The following is a 23,816-nucleotide window of genomic DNA, read 5'->3' on the forward strand; positions in this document are numbered from 1 at the left end:
ATTCTGCTAATACATACAGAATGCCACCTCTGAATGTATTTGTACCACTTTCAAGGAAGCATACCTAGTAGATGTCAATACAAGCTCAGTTGGGCTATCCTTAAGAAATGATTATTGTGTAATTGTACTATCTTATGCTGAAGGACCAAGGTGATGGATGCACTTCATTTTTGATAAATGAAAAGCTATTGCACTAAATGAGATGGTTAATTCACCAAACCGTGTTTAATGTGGAATTCATACCCAACTGCAGCATATGTATGTTACTACTACATAATGAATAAATTATTATGAGCTGCGACCCCCAGAGGTATCCAGGTGCCTGAATGTCTCCCCTCCAGTGAGTGAACTGCAGCCACTTTGACTGGTGGTAGCTGGTGCTTAGCATATCCAGCTCAGAAGTAAGTCTCCAGGCATCCATAAGAGGCTTTCCAGCAAACAACATAGCCCCTCTAACAATGAACGAGTTCTTCTTTATTCTTCTGGTTTGAGGTATTTATCTTCTTGCATCACTTTCAGATTTCCACTGTTATAGTAAGACTGCTGTAATTTGGAATGTAAGAGTAGTGTGCAGCTCAGTTTGTTTTGTTTAGTATAGTGTGTGGACTGATATTGAAGTAGATAGCAATATTTTAAAGCAAATAAATACATCTGTGTAAGTTAAGTCAAATGTTAAGGCATAGTCAATCTCAAAGTGAAGTATCATTTGACCAGTGAATGAATTCTCTAAGCTGCTAACAGTGAACAAATTGGAGTTTCTCAGTACATGAGAGAAGTTTATTGCCTAGAGATGATAGTGCTTGTCTCCCTGTGGACTTGTGGGGGAAAAGCCTTACATCAGTCTCACATACGCTGATAAAGATCAATATTTTTTATTTCCCTTACACATTTATTTTCTCTTCTCATAGGAAGGAAATTAATCCATGGAGTTACTTTAGAAAAATAATCCAAGTGGTAGATTCAGACAGAGGAATTCTTACCTACACTTCAGTTTTCTTCCACAGGATGCCTAGTGATTTCTGCTTTGCTGATGCAGTATCTAATCTGGAAAAGCAGCTTTGAGCATGCATAGGAAATGGTAGCCACCATTTGCCATTGCATGGGCCACTCTACACTCAGTCTTTTATTTTAATAAATATATTCCCAGTGGGGCAGAGTTTTTGCTAACCCTCTAAGAAGGTGTCTTTATACCCATACTTCAGTTTCCCACATAGACTTTTTTTTTCCCCTCAACTGTTTGTTGTTAATGTAGCTTCGGGTTTCCATTACGACAATATTTGAGTGTCTGAGTCTAAGGTTTATTTTTTCAGGTCCATGTGAAACAGGGAAGGCTCTCTGATTTTTCTTTTTAGATCATACTTGGGTGGGGAGAGAATAGAAGCACAGAGAAGCTCGGATTCTACAACACAGTGAGGTGCCAGACTCCTACGTGGCAGAAATTCCTCCATGTGTTGGAGGGTCTGAGCGTGGCTTAGTTCAAATTGCAAAGCAAGCACGTGGCAAGCTGGGGAATCCAGACAATGAATTGGCCTCCTGTGTCTCCAGTGAAAATGGGCTTGGAGGGCATGCACTTAATGTCCATCCAGAAACAAGAAAGAAAAATAGTGAGCAAGAGGGTTTGGAAAAGAGTGCTACATTTCTTATGTAGAGTCTTTACTGGATCTAAGGTGTGGCCATACCTTACAGCATGAATTGTTACTGCACTCAGAAGAGGCTGTTCATTGGAAGATACTCAAATTAGAAACAGTCATGTATTTTCAAGAACTGTAGGGCATAGGGAAAGAATATTCATACCAAAGATTTTTAACATACATATATTGGTATTACTGGCCCCAGCTCCTGACTCAGTGACAAAAGCATATGTGCATGAAGTGATTTTTTTGAGGAAAAGTTCAGACTCGCATGCTGAATGCCTTTTGTTAATCTTCTCTTTCTGCATAAGAGCAAACCTGCCACAGTCTCCATATGTCTTGCCTTTCCTTTCGAATCACAAAGGATTCACTTTACTTATAGCAGCCCAACTAAATGTGCAATTCCAACACTACAATATATATTAAAAAAAAAAAAAAAAAAAAAAAAAAAGACCAAAAAAATGATTTATCAAGTTTTTAAAAGAAATTTCTGGAAGCTTAAACATAGTCTCAAGGAACAAAGACTCAGGGTTTTATGCAAAGCCTTGAGGACAGTCTGCAACTTTGCTGAAACAATAGTTTCACTAAAAATACATTGTGAAAAGCAAAAATAATGTAGATAAGTTCATAATATTTCCCTTGTACCTTCTTGCTTTTGTTTAAGTTTAAACCAACCTTTTAGAACTATGAGTCACTGTCAGAACAGAAAGTGATTCAGGAGATATAATCTTCATGTTTTATAGACTAACATCATTAGATAGGCCCTATGCAAATTAACAGAAGCGTCATTGAACAACATTGACTGGCTTATCGTATATTTATGGTTGCTTCTAATTCTCTGCCAGAAAACATAAATGTCTCTCTGGTGGAAACATATTTGGTAAGCAATAACCTTCTCAGTTTGAGAAGATCCATCTGTCTTTCCTTCGACTTCATGCATCTTCACTACTGAAAAAAAGTTCAAGGAAAATCAAGTTTCAGTTGTCAGAAAAACCTGATGCTTAAGAATGATTCTGTGAAATAGACAAAAAAAAAAAAAAAAAAGCAGTTGAATATTTTGTGGCTTAATTTCAAGATTCCCATCAGTGCTATAAAAATACAACTGAGTTTTAACTACTGCCTTCGTACTATCAAGATTATCTAATAAAACTTAATTATTTTGGTGTTTGCTATTATCTGATTCTTCAGAACAAAGAGGAAAGCAAAAGTATTTTCCAAGATTATATTAATATTTTCTTTTAGTTACAAGCTATATTAATTAGTTTCGTTATAAACTCTACTATAACAAGTTCCTTCTGATTCCTTATAAGTGTAAATAACGTCCAGTACTGCACTGGTGCACAAGTTCTGTAAACACATAGATTAATATCCATCATATCCTGATGTTTCACAAGAATAAAGCTAATGTTCCACTAAAAAAAAAGAGCTGGTAGATGTCTGTAGTGATTTCACATAAGTTACAGTGTGAAGTGTGTGTGATGTTAGATAACTTACTGGTACTTCTAAAGAGAGAAAGAATGTGGCCACAGAAAGGGAATGCTGCCTGCATGTTTGGTTCTTGAAATGCACATTAAAAGATTTTTATATATAATAAAAGGTAACTAGTAATAGAACCCTGCAGATGGAGACAACTGTAGCACAGAGAGTGAAAAATGTCTCACAGTAGGGCAGTGGCAGAACCAGCAATGAAGCACAAACTTCTTGCTCTGCTGGTTTACTCTCCATCTTATTCACATAATACAGGGTAGGGCTCTTTGCAGTGCTTCAGGCAGATGGAGGTTATGTCTACATAATATCCACGTTTTCACCCTTGCACAAAGCCCCTTTTACTTGCTTTTGGAGCCTTCACACAGACCCTGGAGTTCAGAGGGGAGCTAGCTATCTGTGTGTGGATCAAACAGCAAATCATAGCTGAGAAGGGTTTTAAGAAAAGGTTTCTGCCTGCTTCGTGGCTGTTTGCTTCCCAGCTGAGGAGGGAGCCCATCTGTGCAAGCCTTCCTTCTTCATTTCAGTGCTGGCAGTGAGCTACAGTCTCTGCTTATGAGCGGTGCCATGAGCTGTGCCTTTCAGGAACGGGAGAGGATGCAGCATGTCCATGTGGGTGTGCAAGGGACCCTCTGGGCCCCAGATGCAGAGACAAGACAAGCACAAAAGATAAAGTAGGGAAATGGAATATGCACAATGAATGCCTGGTTTAATGCCGTGAGTTGTACACATCTCAGATACCAGTGTTTGCACTCATTATGTGATGTACTTTCTCTTTAACAACATTCTCTTAGACAAATTACTTATAGGCTCTCTTCCCATCTCTGCTTGAATTCAAACATTATGGCTGATTGAAAATAAGCATGCATTTTTCTGCTTTTTTTTTTTTTTTTTTGGGTCAGTTGGAATAAATGACGTGAACTTATTTGTGACAGGCTCTTCTACTGACCTCTCCAAAGTGGTGTGTAACAAGGACATAGTGGAAATTCCATAAAGAAGCCCATAAGCTTTTCAATCTGGGCAACTGTGTTGTTGTCTGTATTTTATTCACATCAGTCAGTTTTTTTCACACCCATCTTAGCTTCTTATTGGTACCACAAGTCAACGCTTGCAAGAAAACGTCACCCTTGGAAAACAGCCTGTACCATACGACTGCTGTCTCTTTTCATTTATTTTCTGCTCAGATCTTAACACGCACTTCTTCTGAAGGTCACCAGTGATAATATTCACTCTCTCTCCAAGAACACGTGAGTAAATCCCTCCTCACACAGGTGAGGTTTGGGCTGGGAATAAACAGAGGAGGATGCCTAGTAAACACAGCACTGCTGGAGGATACCTAGTAAACACAGCACTGCTCGGCAGCTTTGGTGGATCTCAGTGATATTGTCTGGGTAATTGAGGGGAAGGTTTCACTAAAATGGTGTCCTTGTCACGCGAAGAGCGGAGAACACCTTCCTCGCTCCGGCTCACAGTCGTCCGTGCGTAACTTGTTTGCATGACGGCCACCGGCCAGCAGGGGGCACCCAAGAGTGCGGTTCGTCCAGATCCACCCTCTTCGTACAGCCCCTGGGCTGTATTTAATGCCTGCGGCCGCCGTGCAGGAGTGAGGTCATTGCTGCCCGCCAGAAGCTGCGTAGCGAGGCTCGCCCAGATGCTAGGGCAGCCCTGCGGTGTGAATGCCTTTCTTAGCAGTGAAGGCAGCTGGAAGTTTGGTGATGGACAATGCGAGTTGTCGACCCTTTTTGCGAGGTCACGCCTCCTTCCGGATGCTTAGATCAGGACTCAGCAGAGGCTTTCATCCCACTGGCTGTAGATGTTAAGGTTTCACATTTGCTTTCAAAGTAACCAGAAGGGATGGTGTTGTGTTTTTTTGTTGTTGGTGGTGGTGGTGCACATCTCCCTGCTTGCTTGGGAGAACTTGGCTGGAAAATGGGGAGCTGCAGTCCAAGGGGAATACCCATGCTTGTGATGGGAAGCTGGGGACAATGGTGAGACTGTTCCACTGTAGGAAAGGCAGCTGAAGGCTCAGACAAGAGGAACACATGGGATCAGGCTTTGTGTCTCAGGCTCTGCAATCCGTTAGTGAAAGCCCTTAGCACAGGATGGGGAGCACAGTTTCAGTCCCAAGTGTCTGTCTGTGTCTGTAGTTTGATTATTCAGTGCATAGTGGTTATTAAAATTAAGAATTAAGAATTCCTGATCCAGCTTGTTCTTATTTTTCCTTGTCTTTCTCAATATATATATATATATTTAATGCAACAGAAGTGTGACTATGGTGCTATCTGTGTAACAAAATGCAGTTGGTGTGCTGGTGTTCTCTGTTCATGCATTTAAGCAGGGAACTTAAGAAACAGGAGCCTTGTTTGTAATTCTCCAGATGGGGGCAGGCACTGAGATGCACAGCTAGAATGTTAGGCTGGTAAGTCTAAGAATAAGACAGACAGCTCCTACAGTGGTAGTGATTTTTTTAGGTGTTGGTATACAAATTCCATCTAAATTTTACAGTAATCAATTCAGAAAGCTTCAGAAGTGTTCGGACCCAATTTTTATAAAAGACAATCTTTGCACTTGCCAGCATTTGGATTTCCTTTCCTTTGTTCTCTTTCGCAGTTCCTTATGTGTGTGTGAGAACTATGCTGCCTTGTGGAGCAAAAATCTTGAATTTATCTATCTGTATTACATCTCTGTCAAAAATCCCATTTGCTGCCTTGTCTGACTTCTTCATTTATCTTGGCGCTGTTTCTTTCATCAGTTTTTTAACATAGCTTTTTTTAACATGAGGATAAAATCTGCCTCAGAAATAGCAGGCAAAAAAAAAAAAAAGAAAAGAAAAATTAGTAGGAATGTAAAGCGTGTGGCCTTTTGCTCAGGTTGCACCTGGATGCGGAGAGCTGGGCACTCAGTCACGCTGGTGTGGGTGCCGCACCCTGTCCAACAGCCAGCCCTGAGGTGAGCACTGCAGTGGGGAAAGCAGCTGGATGCTCTGTGTGCACACTGAGCCAGCCCCGACCCCAGTGCAGACGATGATGCCAGAAAGGAGTGACCTTGTAGCTGTCTTGTTTGGGATCCAGTTCCAAGACATCTGTTAATTTAACGTTGGCTGTGAGAACTGTCAAAGCAAATGGCTTGGAAATGAGGTGCCATAGTGGGAAAAAAAAACTGATGCTATATAACACTGCTGGTTCAAAAAATCCTCTTAAAGCCCCGTCCCCTCCTCCCCCTCTCTCGCAGCTACAACACACTCTGTCATTGTCAGTGCACGGTGATGAATCGCCATTTTAGGCAGGCAGTTTATGGCTCATAAATACTTGGGTGTGTCAGGCTGTAATGGATCCCTTAGGAATGACAGCACTGCTTGGACAGTGGCTCAAACACATCCCTCTGAATTCCCATCTCTTCAGCATAGAGAATGGATTTTAATGGTCACAAACAGATGGTGTTCATGAAAGGGAGAGAAAAAAATCTGATTATAGCTCATGTCGGACAGGCTGGAGAAAATAATCTGCTGTATTTAAATCTTTATTTTATTAGAAGCAGGAATATAGTTGCATGCAGTTCTGGTACAATAAAAAAGATCTATTATTACAGTCACTAAGTGGGTCACAAAGTATAAAACAATTCAGTTCAAACTAGGTGAGAAGAAAGACTGAAGTTATTTTTCTGTTTATTTTGTTCACATCCTTAGGGATTGATTACCCCAGTTCAGCTGTCAGGGAGCAGAAAGAATTAAACCAAAGTTTCCTGGATCCCGGGAAAATGGCATTACTGAAACCTCAACATTTTGAGGTTTCATACTCATCATGTAAGTCCCTTGGGAATATTGTCCTTTGCATTTATTAAAAAGGCCACTAAAAATATCCAATCTTGGTTCACGCTGAAATAATTATTTTCAGTGGTATGCTGCACTGAAAAATCCCTGGTTCTAACAACTTTGGTTCTAACGCTTGTTCAGGCATTTAGAGGGCACGTAATCACTCATTAGTGCATACTTCATGTGTAATATAGTGACAGATACAAGGCCCATTATTGATTGAGGCTCAGACACAAGGCTTAAATTTCACTGTAGACACTTCACTTGGTGAATATAGTCTATAAAAAATTCCATATCATGCCTCAAGTGTTTGTTTCCATTATCTTCTCTGATTAGCAAATGCATCCACAAAGCTGGGAGTGGAGACCAGAGCCCATTAGCACTCAGTCCTTTGCAGATTACAGTAGCAGATTTGCTGCTGATACATGCTATTTCTGATTCTGCAAGTCTCACGTTTCTATCTTCATTCATGCCCAGTTTCAACAGGGTTAAAAACTGTCTTTTTTCTTTCATTTCACCCAATACAGTGTATTATAGTGTACTTAGGACGTAGTGCCAAACTTTGCCTCATGCACTAAGAGGTGTTTTTCTGAATGCCACTGAGCTTGGCTGAGCACAAGAAGGTTAAAGTGAATAGCGGCAGCTCCTCTGTGAGGAGACAGTAAAGATCTGCACCACGAAGATATGACAGATATCCGAGCACATTTGTGGTCTGTGTGGAGAATCTTTCTTTTGCACTGACTCCTCTCACAGGGTGCCAGAAAATTTCTTCTGGGATCACATATTACTTTTCAGTCTGCTTTTGGCTGCTGGGTGTTGCATATTATGAAAGTAAATTTCCAAGTGCTTAGCCCTGCATGGACCATGTTTTAGCCTATGACATCCATTCCTAGGGTCCAGTGCCTGGAACGTATTTCTAGGCCTGTTTGTGTCTCTGGATTCAAAAGGGAGGTAAAATCTTTTGCCTGCTTGAGATGCTCCAATGTCAGCCAGATAAAGCTTCCAGCATACTGTGAGAACTGCAGGCCATTTACTTGATATAAGGGGAAAAAACAGAGGAAGAGTTTGATTAAGCTGCTGAAGTGATTGATGTAGCCTTTTGCTGTGGTCCTGCTTGCTGGCCAGCAACACTGGGCAGCCTGGAAGTGATGGAAGCACAAGGACTTGGGGAAAGCAGATAATGAGAAAGTAAATTGTATGGCATCTCTGTAAATACAAGAAGTTCCTGTCCTGAAGACACAGCCTTCTTTGCCATAATATTTTATATTAATCTTCTTGCTGGATGAATGATGGCACAAAGGAGAAAATTAACTTTCAGAGTCAAAACAAAAAGTGTGACATATTTCTTGTGCAATGATGAAGGGATCTATGCTCTCCTGGAGAGCACAAAGCTTTAACCTCCAACAGCCTCTGTTGGGAGGGCTGAGAAGCAACTGAGGCCACAGCTCTGCTGAGTTTGTACCACAGAGTCTTAATTTCTTTACAGGGTTCTTTGTGAGACTTGCAATAGACAAGAGCCCAATATTAGTCTCTCTGGCCCCAAACCAAGTGCATTGCAATTGGTTCTCCATCCCACCAACCTCCTCTAAGCTCCACTGGGAATCAGCTACTGACATTTGTGCTGTGCCTGGAATGTGAGCAGCATTGTGCTAAATCAGCGCTGGGGCAATGTTGCCAGCTCCTATTTTTTATGAAGAAAGCATGAAAGTGCTTGAAATGTTCCTTGAAGGCTGTGCTTCTGGATCCCCGCGAGCGCTCATGTCTCAAAGTTTCTTAAGAAGGGGGAAAAATAAAAAGAAATTGAAAATATAAATATGAAACAAATGCAAAAAAATCAAAGGAGAACTGAACAATATAAAATAGAATATGCTGTTTAACACTCATGATTTTTATGGCGTGGCCAATCACTTTTCAATGCCTGGGCTCAGCAGAAGTGGAGGAATTACAGAAAAGTATGGACAACATTTTTTGCAACTCTTTCTGAGGGAAGAAAGAACTGAGGAACAAAGGGAACATGAGAAGGTCTTTGTCTATTTCTCAGTGGGTGACCATGCCTGTCACCGAGTGAGACAGAAGGCAGCAGTGTGTGCCTGGTGGCCCTTGGAGCTTCAGGCCATTCAGAGGATGATTGAATGGCCATGGCTAGAGCCTGGGAGAGTAGAATGTGTTGGGCAATAATATCAGGCTGGTCTGTGCGACTGGACAGCTGTCGTCAGACAACCAGCTCGTTTCGCTGAATGCCCCTCTGATGGCAATAACTTCTTGCCTCCACTAACTGCAAATGGTTGGAGATGGGTGACCTGGAGGTGAGAGGTGCCATCTTCAATTCCAGTGCTCTGAGTCACTTGCTGGCTCCTCACAATGAGCTCTCTGTGCTGCTTTGAGGGATGCTTTTGCCTTGCTGTTTTCCAGCAAGGAAAGCAGTTAGAACAAACGAACTGTTTTCAACAAACCCTTCCCCTCTGGCCCCTTGTTTATTTTAGAGGGCATGGTAGCTTGTAATGTGTAGCCTCAGCAGCATTTGCTAATCACAAAGATCTCCCTTAGTTTCACTCGTCTTGACAATCCAGATCTTTGCAATAGCCTGGGGACTGTGCAATTCATACCAGAGTATGTGCTGTGGCCTACCAGAGAGGAGCGAACACGGGCTGCAAGAGACTGCAGAATACTACTGGGCCCTGGGCATCTTGATCTAGTGCCTGGTTTGCAACTTTGCCCCTGGTGTGTGTGTGTGGAGAGGGAGGTCCCTTCCAGCACAAGTCATTCTATGAAGTCATGATTCTATTGCTTGAATATAGAATGGAGCAGAAGACACTTGTGTATTCTACTGGCACTGGTCTAGCTGAAATCAGTGGCAGTGATGTGCTGATGACTGATATGTTTACATGCATGTGGGAATGTGGGATCATTATTTCGACCATCCAATTCACTATTGAACCGCTCCCCTCCTTGTTCAGACACAGTGTGGTGTGTCAAAGTAGGACAGACGTGGTGTGAAAAACCTGCAGCATGTAAGCCACATTAAGAAAACGTTACACTGCAGCCACAGTTCTTCACTGTGCCAAAAACATGGAAAACTTGTTAACTGAAATGAGAAGAATAAGAAAGGACTGCATGAAGCTCCCTCCTAGTACTTCCCATCCATTGTGCTTCATTTTTTTTCTGTTCTGAGGCACTGCCTTTGCCTGAAGTGCCACACTGAAGTGCTAATGCTTACGTGTATGTTTGCTCTGCCTGGTTACAACAATGTCTTCTTGCTATTTATTTTTGCAAAATAAATGTGAACCTCTGTAGGGCCCTGGTGCCCTTCTGTTTTGCAGCAAAGGTCAGGAATCTATTCATACGACTTTCAAAGTGTTATTGTTAAAACATCACTTTGCTGTGTCACTGTTTTCCCTTTCCTCTCCTCACTCAAAATAATACATTGTCATTAGCACCTCATAACCCTCTCTAAGCACAGTGTATTCAGCTTTCCTTGATTTTTTTCCCCAAGTTTCCTTCCTATTTAAACAAAGAATTGTTTTCATGGGTTTGGGCCCGAATAGTCCTAGCCTTGCTGTCATGAAAAAAAAAAAAGATTCTGTTTTATGCCACAATTTCTAATCACTGCAGTTTTATTTCTGTTATGAACATTATGATTTATTCCAACAGAAACATGTGTTCTTATATTGGCATTCTTGCACTGTCCTCTCTGACCTTTGTGAGAGCCATTCTATGGATAATGTGACCACAACTTTAGACTTTTAATATATTTGTCAGTTTATGAATCCCTGTAAATGATACTTCAGCAAGAAGGGAGAATGAGAGAAAGATGTGTTATTGTAATTCAGAGATGGTGTGTGTTGCCAGCCCCTATACTAATAACTAAAGGTTTGTCAGTTACACCACATATATTGATCTCAGAAGTCTTTAACTTGGCATTTAATTTCTTACTCAATTGCTTTTAAAGTCAAAAAGATCCACCTGATTATCCAAAATGACATTTTCAGTGATGTGGACTCAAAGTTATTACTGAGGCAATCTTCATTCTGAACCTAGCATGACGTCCTGGACCAAATTTCATCCCACATTAAAGTTACTGGTCCTCTATCTGAGTATACAGAGGAATGTAAACCAAAACTTGCTCACTGCATGCCAGAAGTTGATCTTATTCATTGTTAAAGGGTGTACATACTTCTTCAGAGATATCTATCTTGACAACTTGAAACTACTAGTTTCAGATCATTCTTTTACATTAAAAAATTGTATTTTTCCCTTCTGAGAGCATTTGTTCACTCTAACCTTATTACCACTTGGTCTTAATTTTGATAAACTGAATAGAGGAAGCTCTGCAGGTGTCTTTGTTAGCAGGGCAAATTCTGCACCTGATGTATAATAAGGAAATTCAACTTAGCCAACTTCTGTAAGGGATCAACAGACTGAAAGTAGCTAGCGTCCATACTGTGACAGGTATTGCCAGGCTGACAATGAAAGTCTTGTTAGTAAGTTGAAGAGCTGTGTGTAATGACTAGTTTTGGAATCAGTGTCTTTGATCTCTTAATCAAGGACTGGCATATAAAAGAACATAGCCATTAGCAAAAATTTTCAATTGACAGTTATGCTGAGGCTGAAGGGCAGCTGGAAAAAGGAAATTAATGGAACATTCAACTGAAGTTATTAGTTGGACATATTGTTATGGGTGATTTTGGAAGTAGAGCATTTCAAAGACTAGACCAGCCTGGTCTAGTATTAAATGTGGAGGCTGATGGCCCTGCCTGCAGCGGGGGGGTTGGAACTTGATGATCATTGAAGTCCTTTCTAATCCAAGTTGTTCTATGACAGTATTTGTTCCTTTTTTCCCACTTCCATGGAACTACTGGTGTGATTTTTGAGGGAAATGTGATTTATGTGATCACAGCATCTGTCTGTCCAACACTGTCTTTGGCAGTAGCAGCTGACCTATTAGCCCATGGCTGACTGGCTAGCACACACACAAGAGGAGACAGCAGCAAGCGTTTTAGAGGCTGAATTGGGCTATTGCAGTGATGGTGGAATAAAGGAACAAAGGATACATTTTCATAGGAAACCAATCTTCCTATGGAGTTTTATGAGCTGCAGAACTAATTATGAACTGGGCATGGATACTGTGTGGAGCATTCCATGCTCAGATGAGATAATTTCCTGTAATCAGATATAGATGTCACAAAATTAAAGATGCTACCTGTGTCAGTTACTAGTGGCTATAAGAAAGATATTTGCTATTTTTGAATGTTTATATCTCTATGACTGTGAATTTGAGCTTTGTTGATATGAGTGAACACTTAATGATTATTTGTCTCAAAACGTGGTCTGCATTATACAGCACTCTACAGTGCTATGAATAGGAATCTGCAGGCTGAGGCAGACAAGAGATTTCTCTGTGATTATATATATATATCTGCCATAACACAAATGGAATAAAATATTCCTACCAGCTCTGGCTGTCATCCGCTTCTGGTAATTAATATATTTTGTGATGACTTTTACTATCCCTACTATGAATTATTATCCTACCTATTGCCTTAAATGATTAGTAACACAAATTCCAATATCCTGGCCCATTATACTGACAAGCCAGCAATTATATGTCCAAATGTATGGACTTGCAAGATAGGCCATCATCTCTTGGAGAAACAATTACAGGGCAGTGCATGTCAGCCAGAAGATTAAGAGTCCCATGCTAGCTCGAAGAATGAGTTTCAGTTCCTATGATGTCACATCAGTAACTTCTGGATTAATTGCCACCCAAGATCAAGATGATATGCCTAGAAAAAATTAATAATTGTACAGAAAAGTGCATGCAGGTCAGACATGTATGACTGGTGATTAGTGTTCATGGAGCTCTTGGGAGTACTGATGAGCATCAAGGAGTGAGCTAAAAAGAAAGTATTGAGAATTGTTTGTTTACTTTTAAATATGAACAATCTACAGGCCATTAAATCTATTTTCTTTATCCTTGCATTTTTCAAAGAAAGAAAGAAGCCTTCTGACATGAAATTACAGTTTTAATTCAAGAGGCTTTGGCTTATTCAAAGATCTTTAATAATTTTTTTTTTTTTTTTAAATTTAACTAAGGACAAGCAGCCTTGATACTATCCAAAAAGATAGTGTCCCTGACACAGAGTTCTCAGAAGATAATACTACATATAGTATAATATACAAGGGCTGCTCCAAAAGTAGTACTGCCTATTTTATCATATTGGCCCACAGTGACAGAGGAGGATATTGGTGGTATGGCAGTAGAGGTCGAGCCTTCCCACCAATATCCCTTTACATGTTGCCATGTGACAGATGGCAGCAGAGAGGCAGTTCAACACAATGGCGTCTGACGTGGAAGCGCGGATGAAGCAAAGGGGTGGCACTGAATTCCTCCATGTGGAAAAAATGGCATCCACTGACATTCATCGATGCTTGCTGAACATTTCTGGAGACCAAACAGTGGATGTGAGCACAGTGAGGCAGTGGGTGGTGCATTTCAACAGTGGTTCACCTCTGCTGCTGCAGATTTTTATGAGTGTCGAATGCATTCTCTTGTTTATCGCTGGTGAAAATACATAGCTAATGGTGGTGACTGTGTTGCAAAATGTGTTTTGTAGAAGAGGATCTACTCTGTCAAATAGTGTTACAGGGCTCTTTGTATCTGTCATAGTTTCCATGGAAATAAATAGGAGGAATAATGTTCAGATTGACCTAGGTATAACATAAAATGTATTATGCAATGTTTAGTGTTGTAAGTGTTATAAGTATAAACACATAATTTTTTATAATGTGCATTACCTAATATATGCTATATGCAATTTTAAATAGCCAGGTATAATGCCTCACAGCTCTTTTGTTAAACCACAGACAGTATACAGTTTTTTTAGACTGTCATCTATGTAGACATTCTAAGATGCTCAGAGCATTAATTGCTGAAAAATCTTATATGTGGCTAAAATGCTGCATGTGTCCAGAGGTGGTTTTGAGCTGTAAAACATATTCATAGTTTTCTGAAGTGCAGTTATGTTGATTCAAGCAATTTCATCTAAATTAAATTTTGATATTCATATTCTTTGTCTCAGAGAATCCTTATGCAATCCTCTTAAATGAGAAGTCAAATAGAAGGTTTTTCTGATTACCCATTCTGCAAATTGAGACTGAAGTGGAAGATTCAGAGTCATTTTTGTTGTTTTTGCCCTCTTTCAGGCTGAACTCCCCCCATTCCCTGTTAACCACCCAGACACAATTTCTCTCCTCTTCACTTTACAATTGCACCTGAGAGCAGCAACTTTGTAATAAATCTTTGGTTTTACCTAATATTTTGTCTATGGAAGTAGAGTCTTGGTAGTAGATTTTTTGTAGAAAGTTACATTATTTTTTTTTTTTTTAGACTGTAACAGCTATGAAAACTTTTACATACAAAATTGCAACAGCATTATTTCCCTCCCCTGTTTTGAATAGGATAGACTGAAGCATTCTATACAGCATTCTATACAGCTCCATATTTTGGTTCCTCTTTGTTATTGCCTTCATATTTTCTTCAGCTAATAAAAAGCAAAAAAGCAGAAAGGGAAAAGTATCAATTTGATTCAGACAGAAAAACAAATATCTTCCCTGTCTTTACCAGATGAGTAACAGATTACAAAGTCTGTTTCTACCTTACCAAAAGCCTGATAAAAATATTATGAAAACTGTTGAATGAACGAAAAAATCTTTCCACTCCATTTCCTTATGATGCAGTCTAACATTTATTACCTGTTCAGAAAATACATAGGAAGTTTGGATTGCAAGCTTTTGCGCCATGTTGAAGAAAAGAGTAGATTTTTTTAATCCAGTTTTTGAAAAATCTTAGAAACTAGAGAGCAGAATAGCTTCCATTAACTGCTGTATAAATGTTTGTAAAACAAGGAGCATACAGTATATAATCAGTCAGTAGTTTTTATAGTGTGATTCCTTGCTGCAAAGACTTTTTTTATTTAGCACTTGAAATGGTCCCAAGTTTGTTGTGCCTGACTGACTTACAGAATGATTTTAAGGAGGTGGCCAGAATTAGAATATTATCTGCAACAAGCCAAAACTGTGAAAAGTGCAGAATAAAACAGTTGGTAAAGTGTTACTATGAGTAGAGATAAGGGAAGTTAGGCTGTCTGAGAGTAGAAACACCGCCTTTATATATTCTGCATAATAGTTCCTAACATGAGGTACATTTACAACATGAGGTAGATTTCCATCATTCCATCACCATTAGGGAAAGCACACAACTTCTGCTGATGATATTGCAGAATTCTGCAATAACCACTACGTGTGGTCGTGAACCATCCATGGCGAGTGTGTGTGTGTACGTTTTTGGGGAGAGCTCCTTGGAGAGGTCCAAAATGGGCCCTGACAGAGACCTAAGGGACAAGCAGAAGCCCATTTCTGAAGCTCATTCTTTTTTATTTCAGAAAAGCTATGCTTCATTGGTGGCAAAGCTGGTAAAACTGGATCCCACCATCACGTTTGTCCTCCAAATTGATGTCCACTCATGCGATGGAAAATACGTTCTACTTCTGATGATCAGTGATTACTGATTCTTTGTTATCTTCACTGAATTTAAGTTGAAGGATGAGTTTGTTGGATCTCAGCTTTCAACTACTGTCTCATTAGCCATTGGTTTTGTTAAATCTCTGCCCTGCTCTAAATGCAAGTAGGCTGTAATCAAATAATTTCATAAACTCTTAATAAACTCTAGTAGATTAAGTTTCTCCAGCCTCCACCTAAGAGCCTGCTTTAACCATTCTCCCCTAAGCCCTTTTCAAACTTTTGACCTCCTTTTTTGAAGTGTGGATTCCCCAAAAGGACATCGAATTCCAGGAATGAGCTCACTGATGACATATGCACAGAAAGCACCAACTCCTTGCCACTCAGTATTATTTCCTTATTTCTCCATCCAGCAATCTTTTATGCTCTTAAATATGAACTGTTCTGCTCACTTAGCTGCCTGGTGGAGCCCTGAGGCAGTTCCCATTGTGGAGCTCTAATCTGCATTCTTTCTTCCCAGCTGCCCAAGCTTTTGTTTTGAAAACGCGTTTTGCTTGAATGGACATAGCGTATCAAGGCAGACAAATTGCACTGACTGCTCGTCTAACCTTTGTGATACCTGTGTATTCCATCTGCTGTTTTGGACTTGCTGTTAGATCATTCCCTATCCTGAAAAATGATGATTACCCTGTTGCAACTTCCCCACAGCTTTTTAAAGGTCTGTGAATTATCCGTTCTTTAATCAACTCAATATGTGCTCCAGTGATGGCTTAGAGGATTGTGTTTTTCCTATAGTTAGTATGCAATAGTACCAATATGATATGAAATCATGTGTGGTGCAGTTGCCTAAGAATATGAAATCTACCAAATTGTTTTTTGAGTAAATCTTGCAGTTTCAGAGAACACAGGCAGATTTGTTTAATGTGACAAATTTCTCTTAGTCTGTAACCACCCACAGCAGAGCTGGACCTTCCACTGATTGCAAGCCAGTTTAGTTTAACCTGACTTTTCCACTGGCTTGGAGAACGCAGAAATAAAGGACTGATAATGAGTCACTGATGAATAAGGACAATTTGTTTTCCTTTTTCTGTTGTTCTCTGAGTTTGAGAAGAAAAGGAAGAACTTAGATTTCATTTGCTCATTTGTTTCATATGTTCTTATACATTATCATCTAGTTGTAAAAGTTTGAATGCAGTTTACGTGGTGATTGGAAAAATGACTTTCTTTTCTTTTTAATTCGCAAGTGAATAAAAAGCGCTCTCCATTTCTCTTAGTCCTTTTGAAAGGTCTGTATGAGGTTGGCAGAGTTGTTTTGAAAACAGAAAAGAAGATATAGATAGAGAATTTTCTTTTGTACTACATCATTGAACTAGAACGTTCTGTACTCTTGCTGCATACAGCCCTACTATGTCCCATGCAAATGTGAAGTGTTGAGAGCTAGCTGCATCATTTAAGAGGATGACCCATCCCAGAGTGTATGCTTGAAAGTAAGCTCTTCAAGACTTGTTCTCAGTGTAAAAAGACAAAAAAGTCTTTTAAGCAAGTATCTAACAGAGAAAGCATGAGTACTCTCCACGCTTTTCGGAAAGGTCATCTCTTCACTTTTTGCTCACTGACTAAAGACTTCTTTATATTTGGATATGCAGTTCAAAAAGAACTGATTTTTCCCTATCTTTGATAATTTACACAGATCACAGAGGCATGGGCCATAAAAACAGTACAAACTGTACAATTCCTTTTTTTTTCCTACTAGCAAAATACCTACGATTCATTATGTATATGGTCATTCTAAAAGCTTATTTCCCCCGTATATTAATGTTTTCTTAAGAGGTACAGCTGCCTGTAGAAGTAGATCATTAACATTATTCTCTAGCCTTTTTCTTCCTCTCTGGCTCAGCAAAATTGCTGCTGTTGTTGGGAGACAGTAGCCCCAAAGTGAGGATCTAAATGGTACATGTGCCTTAATCTACAGTACTGAATCACATATTTTTCTAAAGAAGGATCTACCAGGGCTTTGATAAGTACAGTGCATTTTTACCTACTGTCATGACTTCCCCTTCTGCCTTCATGTGGAAGACAAAACAGATAAACAGTTTGTTGGTTTTTTTTTCCTAATTTGTATTCAACTGAATATATAACATTGCAGTAGCAAAGCAGGGGGAGAGCTTACTGTACAAAAGTAATCTGCCTTAAAGAGTTACCCTGCTTGTGTAATGACTGATTGACAGAATTCATGTGGCAAATTCCTCTTAACATTGTCTTTAAATAATGTTGCTCCCAGGGCTCTAGGTTAATTGTTTCTCTGTCTGCCTTTAATAGCACCAGTTGAGAAGCCTGTATTGTCTCCTAGGTTGTTAAGTGCTGAACAAGTCTGAGACTCTGAATTGAATCAAAGGAAAGAAGAAGACACGTTTGAAAACACTTTGTATAGTGAATTCCCTGCCTGTAGCCCAAAAGTACCTTGCCTCAGCCAAGAGAAATATGGGCTAAGAAGAGACTCACTAAACCTCCTCCTGTTTTAAAAACCCATAAAGATTTCATAACAGCAATCGCAGCATGGAGAGGGCGCTCACCTCTTCTTCACAGACAAAGATTCCCAAACACACACACACACACACACATAGAGGGTAGCTGCAGTGGCTTTATCATGGACCACTTATTCCAAGTGTCCCAATGGCCTGGCTGGGTGTGCCGAGTGATAACTGTCTCAGGAGTGCATTGGTTGATCTACAGGACTCAGGCCTGGAGCTCAGGGTACCAAAGGCATCTTTGTGAGGGATGTCAATATGCTTCAGTTAGATACAGAGGGAAATGTCTGGTGTAAAGCCTCTGCTTGGTTCATGAGCAGCTGTGCTGTCAGGTTTTTGGGTTTGCTGGCTGAGAGGAAAACTACTTGTGGCTGTTTAGGTGTGGACTGAAGCCAGGACTGCAACTGCCTTTGTTCTTTCCAACCAACTGAAGACAGGTAAATGTTGTCATCTGTGACTTGTCTATAGGAAAGGCTGTTACAGCAATTAGGTTCTAATTTTCATTTCACAGTTTCTGCTTGTTATCTTTGATAAATGATGTTTAGGATCAAGACTGCCTCCTGAGATTGAGGGGCCTAGCCATGACACCTGTATGTGCGAGAACAAGCTGAAATCACTAGTGCAATGTTGGTTCACATTGCCACTGCTCTACCACCTGTTAATTGCTTCACCTCAGTGCTCTTCTGGGTGACGTCCCAGTGAGCACTACAAGCATAATCTACCTCTGTGCTTGGGCATCTGGAGTAAATTCACTCCTCTCTCTTTCTGTCTCGCTTGCCTTCCCTCTTGTGCTTTGCATGATAAGATGAAATGTGCACTACTGGGCTGGAATAAAACTGAAAGTCACTTGCAACTTTTTAAAATATGATGAGGCTAATGTGGTGAAGGGGAATGACCTTCTCAGTTGATCAGACATCTAGGAATCTTTAAGAACATTGTTCAGCTTGTGCTGAACCCCCACACATCCATCACTGCTCCAAATCTTCTTCTGATTAAGCTGCTTGGAATTCTACTTGGCAATGACAAAGAACAGCATTTCAAAAAGGTCAAAAGGGACATTTCCAAGTTTACTCATCTGGAATAGCTGTGTATTTAGTTTGCTTAGTTGTACTGTATTGATCACCACAGTGATTTCAGAGTTCTGCATTTTAAATAATAAGAATGATCTTAAGTAGCAGACTCAAACCTATCAGCCCCTTGTTGTGCACTTAGGGCAGGGCCATAACAGGCTGTTCCTTTGTGATGGGGCAGACTGTGGAGGTTCACCATGTGGGCTACCCCAACTATTATTGCTTCTGCATGCCCTCTCTCCCAGTGAATGCAAGGAGCAATCAATATAACTGATCCTTCCATGTTAGTGGGGTGGCTTCTTTCCATTAACCATGGGATAAACTCGTGCACACTGCCTCAGAAGAGGCAATATGCTGAGTCACCATCCCACTTTACCTCATGGTAACTATCCATGCTTGCATTCTGTGTTATGACTCCACAGTGAGTGACTGATTTAGGCTGAGGCAGACAACCTGCCTGAGCTCACCAGCCACATGCCAAAATCTTTTGAGAAACCGCTGCAAGGCATGCTCCCCATGGCCCAGGAAGCCCAGAGGAATAACTCCAGAAACAATTCACAGGCAGGCTGAGAAAATGGTTCCATGAAGGATGGGACTGTGCTTGGATGATAGCTCTATTCAGAGCAATTGGGTGGTATTAGCAATTACGGCCTCACTTTCTTCATAGGGATCAAATTAGCAAACAACTCTTGTGCCAATACAGCTGCAGTGGTCATGTGGTGGTAGTGTGCCAGGAGAGCTCCATGAGGGCACTGCTGCTTTGAGTATCTGTGGACAACTGATGCACCACTGCTTGACAGCACTTGCTGACTGAAGAGTGGTCCTCTTGCTTGTGAAAATGAAATCAAAACAAATGAACGTGCTCAATCCATTTGCTTTCCAGACACCACAAACATTTTAGCAGTCCAACTCTATCCAGCACTACCTTTGATGTACAATGAATACATGCTGTCTTCCTTCCGGAGGCCTGAGCACTAAGCTTTTTGCAAATGAGAAGCTATTCTACAACAATAGTGTTACACCTGAGCTACCAAAGGTATTACCTGGCTAGCATATTAACAGGTTGCAGAGAAATTTGTGGCAAATTCTGTTTTGTATTGTCTCTCTTCAGTGTTAACTCTGATGCAATGGAGCCTGAGGATGGAGCATGGAGCATATAAACTACAGGACTGCAATCCAAGAAAATGTGTGCAGTTTAAAGTCCACTAAGTCATCAGTAAAAGAATTCTTGCCAAACTCAATCACTCCCACCCCCCAAAGCTGAATTAACTTGCTTCCAGTGCAGTAATAGCAATATTTTTACTTTGTCTCAATACAGACTGAGGTAAAATGATGTAATTGAGTAAAACCTTTATACTTATCTGCCTTCCAAGTTTCACTGTGGGCAATCTACAACTAGATATATAAGTATACATTTCAAATCAGTAACCCAAAACTTTTAAACACCTCTGCTTTTGAATTAGACATATGTTGTCATTTGCCATCTAGGTATTAAAAGACATTGACTACATCCATTTTTTAAAGAAGTTTCAACACAAAGATAGTCCTGTGCTGTACATGCATTTTGGGTTTCAGTATCCTGATCTCCCCTCAAGTAGAAAACTGCCTCAGAGGTGTGAATGGATTTATATGTAGAACATTCTGTAGAAGCAGGGGTCCAGGCTTAAACATTGACTTTAATTGGTGTGGCAGAGACAGTGGGTGACAAAGAAGTAGGAGCCTGTTAACCAAGCCTCCATGTTTGAAGTATGGCATGGGGCTAGAGCTGCGTGTGCTATTCAGTTTGCCAATGGGAAGCTGCCCAGACTGCCAGTTTTACATTCACTTGCAAACAGTTAAGTGTATGTAGGAGAATGGCACAGAGAAACAACACTACTCCCTGCCTCATGCTTGTTGTCAAGTCCCGATGTACATAACTACTCCACCTTCACAGGGAGAAGAATAAATGGAAATGATGTCTTACTGGATCAAATGTTATCTTCTTACTCCTTTATGTCTTTGTTGTTAGTAATAAACAAAAGCGAGTTAAATGACAAACTCTTTTGTTCTGCTCGTGTCATCAGGACTCATTGTTTGGGATTGTTTACCCTTTGCTAGGAGCTGTGATGACTTTGCAGGACTTGGAGAGCATGAAGTGAACTGTCCTGGCTTACTCACTGAGGTGTGGCTGGCACTAAGTGTACAAGAAAACATATTTAAAGTAGCAGTGCATGTAAATCTGGCAGCTCTACTTTTTCACTTTATCATCTAAATACTTCATTATGAGAGGAAAAATGAAGAATGATTCTCTTTTCATAACATCTGTCTCAGGAGACATCTTCCCAGTGCACGTAGGACGCAACTTTGAGATATTTTCTTTTCAAGAGACATGGGAGTTTTGAACAAGAGAAAAACAATTTCTGCTATAAGGTTAACAAAGATGTACAATAACTCTTAAGTCTTCCTGAGGTTCATATCCTGATTTTGCCATTCCAGATAATTTTTATGGAGTTCTTAATAACTTGGGAGACGAGATCACCATCCTTCTGATCTCATGTCTTACCTGGCATACAGTTAGAAAAGTTGCAGTGTTGTCCCACCAATAAGCACCATGGTTATGGCTGGCCCAGAGAATTGTGTTCAGAAAATTCTTCTATATGCAGAGCATGCAGGGGTGAAACTGTGATATTCTGGCACAAGTTGTTCATATTCTTTAGGCTCCAATTGGAACAAAGCTCTTGGTTATCCTCTTTTTCTGTAAAAGAGTTTGTACATTCAGGTTTAAAATGCTTAATTATATCATTTGAAAATCTTTTAAATTCACTAATATGGACTGCAAATATAATAATTACGTAATATCAGCAATAGCACTATAATAAAGCCAACGAGGACATCCAGGCTGGTACACTCTAAGGTTAAACATGATATCAGAAAATTAATTTTACATAGCTTTGCTGCTGCACAATCCAGGGCATGGTGACAAATGGAACACGGTCAGTCCAGCGGGAAACACCAAAAGAAATAGCAAGCAGAGCCAGGAAATTGCTGTCAGGCAGCAATGACATCACCCTGCAGTCCTTGCCAGCATCCCTTGCACCATGGCCACAGATTCAGATTGCTGCACTGGAAAGGGCCACTCCCTTCCTGTTAAATCACAGCACACAGGACCAACTCAAACATGTTTTTTTCATTGTTTTTTAATCAATTTGGAAGAGTGGTATGAACACTTGTCATCTAATATTGTGTGTGCAGTTCGTTTGTTTATGTCAACAAAATATTCAGCGTTTCAGATGAACACCTTTCTTCTTGCCCTACTGTGATTCACTCTGCAGTTTTTCTCCTGAAGCTGTTAAAAGGTGAAGGCTCCTGTTCTAAGATACAGATTATCCCTTCCACCATGTGGCTCATTACCTCCCACTTTTACACTGCATCCACTCCTGCAACTGTTTCTCCAGGCTCCTTTTGAGATTGTACATAATCTCTGTATTCTTGAATAAAGAGTCTGTCATTATGGAAGTCAAAAGAATGAGGAATCCAATTGCTAGTTCAAGTTTGGTGCTTCCTTGGCTTGTTCTTTTCATAAATAGTAGAAAATGTTCTTCAGTTAATGACTGATTTGTTTTCAGAGTTTAAAAATGTTAAGAAATACTGTGTGGGAAATGGAATTTAATCTTCCCAAAGGACACGCTGACTTTCAGTTTTCAGGTATTTAAATATGCCTAAAAATCACTGATGGTTAAATAGTACTTCTATCAAGAATGTTTGGATAGTTTACAAGAGACAAACTAGAGGTTATTTTAAGTATTTTAAGTTACAGAACCTTCAAAAGACAGTGACAGCTGAAATAACTGAGTAGTTTTCTGTAGTAATCAATAGAATAGCTGGAAAAGCATGAGAAGGGATATATATATGTTTCAGAACACATGGTAACTCAGTGGTAAAAAACAGAAGTAATATTTTTATTGAAAGAGATGTTTTCTATTCCTCAGGATAAAAAGCATACTTTCCAATACAATTGGAAAAAATTTTGTGAAGGTAAAGTATTTCAATTTTAGCATGAGGTAAACTCAGCAAAATCAATTATGTTGTCCTGATTGGCAGTTAGTGAGTTATCATGGATTACAGCTGGAGATATCTTCTGTTTTTACTTTGGAATACCTCTCATAAGTTGGTATTACAACTTTGTTACATTATGGTGGATAATCAATGTAAAAAGTAAATTTTTTCACTTACTTTTTTATCATGAGACTTAAAATCACAGACACTCTATTAAGTTATTTATTTATTTATTTGTTCCTAACACTCCATCATAATTTTGGTGGACATGCTCCAGGCTGAATTTTAATGAAAAAGGAAAAAGGAAGGAGGGAAGGGAAGGGAAGGGAGAGGGGAGGGTAAGGAAAAGGAACAGGAAAACAAAGGAAAAAGTCAAATACATTGTTGACTAGAAGATGATAGCTTTATTTCTGGTTTTGAAAAGCCTCCTGGTTTTTCTACAGTTGTCCTGAAAGATCTTCTATTTGTTTGCCTTTGCTTTTCCCTCACTTGTACTAGTTATTGCCTCAGACTGCAAATAGCTTCATTCTCACTCTTTGTCTTTTTACTACTTACAGTCTGCCTGTTTAGAATAAGGATATTATATTCATTAATTTCTGACACTGCAATAAAATATGCCATAAAAATAGACAAAATTTTCTGCTGGAATTACATATGAATATTTGAGTGCAGAATTTATCTCTTTTGCAGTTTTGATCAACATTCTAAAAAATAATCCTGGAAAAAAATGAGTAGTACA

General features: G+C 39.8%; 1 long non-coding RNA gene across 1 annotated transcript in view; it reads left to right on the plus strand.

Annotated features, from left to right (window-relative positions):
• Positions 1-4,294: 4,294 nt before the first annotated feature.
• The window catches only part of LOC125686248 (uncharacterized), an 82,100-nt gene continuing 62,578 nt past the window's right edge, over positions 4,295-23,816 (plus strand). The window contains exon 1 of the long non-coding RNA XR_007373724.1: positions 4,295-4,363. This is a non-coding gene — a long non-coding RNA (uncharacterized LOC125686248). The remainder of the gene's footprint in view (positions 4,364-23,816) is intronic.

The sequence above is a fragment of the Lagopus muta genome, chromosome 1 (assembly GCF_023343835.1).
Source record: "Lagopus muta isolate bLagMut1 chromosome 1, bLagMut1 primary, whole genome shotgun sequence".
Classification (NCBI taxonomy): Eukaryota; Metazoa; Chordata; class Aves; order Galliformes; family Phasianidae; genus Lagopus; species Lagopus muta.